The sequence below is a fragment of the Monodon monoceros genome, unplaced genomic scaffold (assembly GCF_005190385.1).
Source record: "Monodon monoceros isolate NGI ecotype Baffin Bay Population unplaced genomic scaffold, NGI_Narwhal_1 Super_Scaffold_20, whole genome shotgun sequence".
Classification (NCBI taxonomy): domain Eukaryota; kingdom Metazoa; phylum Chordata; class Mammalia; order Artiodactyla; family Monodontidae; genus Monodon; species Monodon monoceros.
The window spans coordinates 135607993-135614424 of NW_021703777.1; positions in this window are offsets into that span (position 1 = coordinate 135607993).

Here is a 6432-nt window from a genome sequence, read left to right on the forward strand (position 1 = left end):
TTTTTTTCTTCGCAAAAAAAAAAAAACAAACCCAAAAAACAGTTAATAAAGTATAAAAACTAGCTACCGGGGCTTCCCTAGTGGCCCAGTGGTTGGGACTCTGTGCTCCCAATGCACGGGGCCTGGATTCTATCCCTGGTCGGGGAACTAGATCCCACATGCAGGCCGCAACTGAGACGTGGTGCAGCCAAATAAATAATACATATTAAAAAAAAAAAAAAAAAAGACTAGCTACAGACCGAAAGGAAATGTTTGCAAATCACAAATCTGACATAGGACTCATAACCAGAATTATAAAGAACTCTCAAAACTCAAAACTAAGAAAATAAAACAACTCAATTAAAAATAAGCAAAGTCCTAAAATAAATAAATAAATAAAAATAAGCAAAGTCTTAAACACTTCACCCAAGAGTATACAAGAATGGCAAATAAACAAGTGAAAAGTGTTCAATAACAGTAGTCACTAGGGAGGGACTTCCCTGGTGGTGCAGTGGTTAAAAATCCACCTGCCAATGCAGGGGACATGGTTCAATCCCTGGTCCAGGAAAATCCCACATGCTGCGGAGCAACTAAGCCCATGCGCCACAACTTCTTAGCCTGCACTCTAGAGCACGAGAGCCACAACTACTGAGCCTGCGCACCTAGAGCCTGTGCTCCGCAACGAGAAGCCACCGCAATGAGAAGCTCACTCACCACAACAAAGAGCAGCCCCCGCTTGCCGCAACTAGAGAAAGCCCGCGCAAAGCAATGAAGACCCAACGCAGCCAAAAATTAATTAATTTTTTAAAAATAATTGGCACTAGGGAAATGTAAATTAAAACCACAACACCACTACACACCTATTTATTAATGGTTAAAATAATATCTACTGACAATAACAAGTGCTAGCACGGATGCAGAGCAACTGAACTCTCATCATTGCTGGTGGGAAGTCGAAATGGTGCAGCCACTCTGGAAAATAGTCTGGCAGTTTCTTATAATGTTACCACATGACCCTGCTCCCACTCCTTGGTATCTACCCTAGAGAAATGAAAATTTACTGTCACACAAAAACCTGTACACATATGTTTTATAGCAGCTCTATTTATTATCATCAAAAACTAACAGAAGCCCAATGTCCACCAATGGGAGAATGGATAACTGTGGTACATCCATACAACAGAATACTTGACAGTAAAAAGGAACAAACTACTCATACCTGCAACAACCTGGATGAATCTCAAAGTGACTAAGCTTAGTGAAAGGAACCAGCCTCAGGAAGTTACATACTAGGGACTTCCCTGGTGGTCCAGTGGTTAAGACTTCGGGTGGGGGTTGATCCCTGGTCGGGGACCTAAGATCCCACATGACTTGCGGCCAAAAAACCAAAACATAAAGCAGAAGCAATACTGTAACAAATTCAATAAAGACTTTAAAAATGGTCCACATCAAAAAAAAAAAAAACTTACATACTGTATGATTCCATTTATATGACCTCCCCAGAAGACAAATGCACAGTAAGTGGCTGTCCAGAGTTTAGGGGTGGGGGAAGAGTGTGACTGCACAGGAACAGCAGGAGGGAGCCTTTCTGGGTAATGAAACTGCTCTGTATCCTGACAGTGGTACATGAAATCACGTGTGTTAAAGTCCAAACAACTGCACATCAAAAAATATAAATTCGGGAGAGTTCCCTGGTGGCCTAGTGGCTAGGATTCCAGGCTTTCACTACTGTGGCCCAGGTTCAATCCCTGGTCAGGGAACTGAGATCCCACATGCCACAAGCCCAATATATATACATACAAAATATATTTTACTACACGTTAATTTTTTTGATTAGCGTACAGTAAAACCCCTTAGAAAACCTCTCTGGCAGTATCTACTAGAGTCAAACCACATGTATACCTAGCAAATCCACTTAGGGTATATGCTCAACAAAAAGGAACACTCTTATCCACCAAAAACATGTACAGGAATGTGCATATCAGCTTGATTCATATCAGCCATAAAATAAAATAAGCCAAATGTCCATCAACATTAGAATGGATAAATTGTGGAATATTCACGCAATGGAAAACTGCATGCCATGGAAAAAAATGATGACTTGCTACATCAACAACACGGATGCATCTCAAATATGATGTTCAGCCAAACAGCACCAGCACAGAGTACTTTTAAGTGAAATTCAAAAACAGGCAAAACACATGAGAAAGTGGTAGGGATGACGAGGAAGAGAACAAGGGCACATTCTAGCATACTGGGAATATTCTTTATCTATATTCTGGATGTTGAAATATTGGTCCCATGGGTGTACACATACATAGAATACTGCATCACAGAGATGCTCTCTGCAGCTTTACCCACTGTCAAACTTAGCTAAATCACATAAGGTTCTAGATCTTTACTTCCTCAGGTCACTAAGGCAAATGTGCACTAGACAGTAATGACTAAACCTCATTTCGTCACGGCAGCTATCTCTACAACACAGGGAAGGCCTCTAAGTGCATCCCAGTATACCCCAAGATACATAATCACACCAGCTGACCACAGGATACACTGTATGGTGGCCTTTAAACATTAATAACATTATCTCCTTCTTGCCACCTTTTCAGCAATGAAAGAGGATTTACGTTATTACAAATGCTCCCTACACTACATGTTTCTCTGACTGTAATATCACTGTTCGAAATGTACTTTGATCCCTACCCCAAACAGTTTCCTTTTATAAACCTCTAACAGCATTACAAAAATAGTCCTAAATTCCCATTTGAGCTCTCCAAAAGTGTAAATTTTATGTAATTTGATATCCCAACAGCTAATAACACGGATCAATTTCCACAATACAAAAATTTTGGTAAATAATATGTGTATGACTTAATTTTGCACACCGATTCAACTACAGAATTCTGATGGTATAAATATTTTTATTGTGTGTAAATACCTAAATGTTTAACTGTTAAAGAGTGGGAAAAGCCAAAATCAGTTTTATTTGAAAAACTGTTGGTAATATCAGGTTGTAAAAGTATCATTCACCTTTTTGGCCATAAGTAATATTCATTGTAGAAAAGTCTTAAAGCTTGAGGCATGTGCCAAAAGGAAAAAAGAAAGCCATCAGAACTTCCACCACAAAATATTTTGATGTGTATACCCTATTAGACCTTCCTATGCAAATATATATACACACAGACACTTTACAAAAATGGCCATGCCATGCCACCTGCAGGATTCAGTTTTCTTTTTTTTTTTTTGGCCATGCCATGCGGCTTGCAGGATTTAGTTCCCGGACCAGAGATTGAACCTGGGCCCTCAGCAGTGAAAGCGTGGATTCCTAACCACTGGACCCCCAGGAAATTCCCACAAACACTGTTTTCTATTTTGTAAGCTTTTCTCTTTCTTAATACATCATGAACACTATGCAAATTACATTTTAAAATAGAAATGCAAAAAAGTAAGATATTTTCATGATATCCTTCACCTACCAAGTTTCTACTCAGGGCTAACCCTTTATTGTCACATTAGAGCAGACCAGCACACTAGGCTGTTAAGAGCGGGACTTGTCCGAGACGCATGTCATCATTTTTACATCATCATTTCACAAGTGGGAACGCTTCAACAATAACATCCTGCAGCAGAGCCCTATAAAGCAAGCCAGGCCAGCCTCCTGAAAACAGCCATCAAGCACATGCACAGCGCTGTGTGCCACTAGGCACTGTGTAAGCACCTTCCAGCCTCCACGTGCTTAATTCTTCCAACAACCCTAGGAGCCGGAAGCCAAACCACCTAGAAAACCACAGCCTGTGAGGCTCTGCCTGAGGGCACAGAACCTATCAAGTTTGTGTCCCCTGAGCTTTGTACACCAGAGTTTTGTTGTGGGCCAAGGACTCTATAAGCTAAGTTACGTTTTCCTACTTATCCTACAGCCCTCATTTCTTTGTAGAAGCCACCTACATGCAAAAATGCCCTCTTTGCCTCAGAAGCCGCCTCTGATGAAGGTGGTCCTGGGTCTAACGCTCAGTGCTGTGCCCAGCACACTGGGCAGTGGGCCTAAGACCCCTCCTGAGAATCAAGACAGTCCTTACACTCTTACTTCTCTTAGACACCTTCTGCCCCGGTGACCCAATATGAAATGGAAACATGCACCCCAAGAGTCATAAGCCTCTCTGGGAAATGCAGGGCCAGCACCCATTCACCATTACTTGTTGACAAACACTGTCTTGGGTGCCTGTTCTGCCCTAGATAAGGTGTCCCAAAAAGCTCACCATCTGTAGGGAAACAATTCAGAGGTTTCAGAATTACATGAAGAATTTTTGTGATTGGCATCACCCTGTTACCATAAAGAGTATCTTTGATGCACTATTATTAAAACACTTGTGAAGAAATTTTAAAACTAAAGACATAGCTTTAAAACTTTAAAATATAGTAAAAGAGAATGTTTTTAAAGGTTCAGGTCACAACTCAACAGTACATAAGTAAAATAATATTAATAATTCATTAATAAAATACAACCAGCATTTTATTAATGAAATTGAACGAAAAAGAAAAGATCAAAAAGTATCAGAGTATTGTTCTGTAAAACCTGCTGTGAGTGTGTCTGGTATATTTTACTGCTGATAGTGGGTCATGGTCAAAACCCTGGATTCGTAAGTTTAATAGAAAACAGTCTTGTCAAACAAAAATAATACTAGGCGTATGGTTATGTGACTTCAAAAGTGTGATTAGAATAATAACTGAGGGCTTCCCTGGTGGCGCAGTGGTTGAGAATCCGCCTGCCAATGCAGGGGACACGGGTTCGAGCCCTGGTCCGGGAAGATCTCACATGCCGTGGAGCAACTCAACCCGTGCGCCACAACTACTGAGCCTGCACTCTGGAGCCCGTGAGCCACAACTACTGAGCCTGTGCTCTTGAGCCCGTGTGCCGCAACTACTGAAGCCGCGCACCTAGAGCCCGTGCTCCACAACGAGAGAAGCCACCGCAGTGAGAAACCCACGCGCTGCAACGAAGAGTAGCCCCCGCTCTCAGCAACTAGAGAAAGCCCGCACACAGCAACGAAGACCCAACACAGCCAAAAATAAATAAATAAAAGGAATTATGAAAAAAAATTAGAAAAAAGAATAACTGAACGGTTATTTTAGCCAAATATTGCAAAGTAATGGGGAATTATTAAACCTGAAATAATGGTATGAAAGGCTAGCATAAGAATTTTTACTAAATCAATAAAAAGGGGTGTATTTTACACCCAACTACAGCCAATATTATAAACACTTTTGTAAAGCATTTGTTTGGGCAGACCTCCCAGCCTCCCCTCCCCAGCAGCAACAAACACTGCCCTTAATTTACACTCCATCGATGCAAATGCATAAGCCTCACCCTGGATCCCAAGAACTACACCTGTTTCGCTCTCCAGTGTACTGGAAAATGGCAACCTCCAGGGCTACAACCCAGCACCCAAAACAAATCTGACAACATAATCTAAAGGAAGCTCCAACTGCAGAGAACACTGTGTATTCGTACAATAGTATAAGCATCAGAGAGCCATGCCATATACAATGATTCCTTATCTGCTCTCACTACATATCGTTTCCAACACAACATTTAGAATCCCGCATGAAACAATTTCTATCTCGGAATTTGGCACACAGATAAATACTCCTGATGAGGCTTTTGTTGTTACTGTTGCAAATGTCTTTAAAACAACTTAATTTAACAGTCCTAACAACATAACTTTTGAAAAAAACCCATTATCTTTCAGGAGACAACTGAATGAGTGGAAATGACTGCCAACTGCATACCCACGTACCAGTACCGTGTCTTGTAAAGTGTTGTGACCAAGAGCGGAATAAAAGTGGCAGCAATCCACAACTGGCAAAGGCAGTGTGTGCTAGCTGCCTTCAAAACCAAAACAGAAAAAATTACTACTCAAATTCCTTAAGTTCAAACCCTAAATATATACCTGGGTAACCAGACCACCAATTACCTCTAAAAACTTTTTAAAAGCAGAGGTGAAGAGCCAGGGCCGCCACCTCCGAAGACTGTCAGGTATCTTTCAAATGACCGTTTGGAGAAGAACAAGAAAACTTCTAGGAGGCACTTCCCGATGATCATTCGCCAGGCGTGGAGGAGGTGGGCACCGCGAGGGAAGCCCCGCTCGTCACCTGACTCACAATTATTCTGGAATTGCACCCGAGTAACCTCAAGGACGACCTCGGCGCGGGGCGACACGGCACCAGCCCGGATCCGTGACAGCGCCGTGCAGGTGGGCAGGCGGCGCCGCGCTCCCGGGAGATGCGGCACCTGGCGCGCTGCAGCCTGGCCCGAGGCTCGGGGTGCGGGTCGGCGGCGCCTCCCACCCCGGCCCGCGGTCCCCGCCGGCCCCGCAGGAGGCTGTCAGGGCGCCACTCGCCCGTGGCCCCCGCCCCCGCCCCACCGCCGCTTACCTCGAAGTAGCCTCCGGGGGC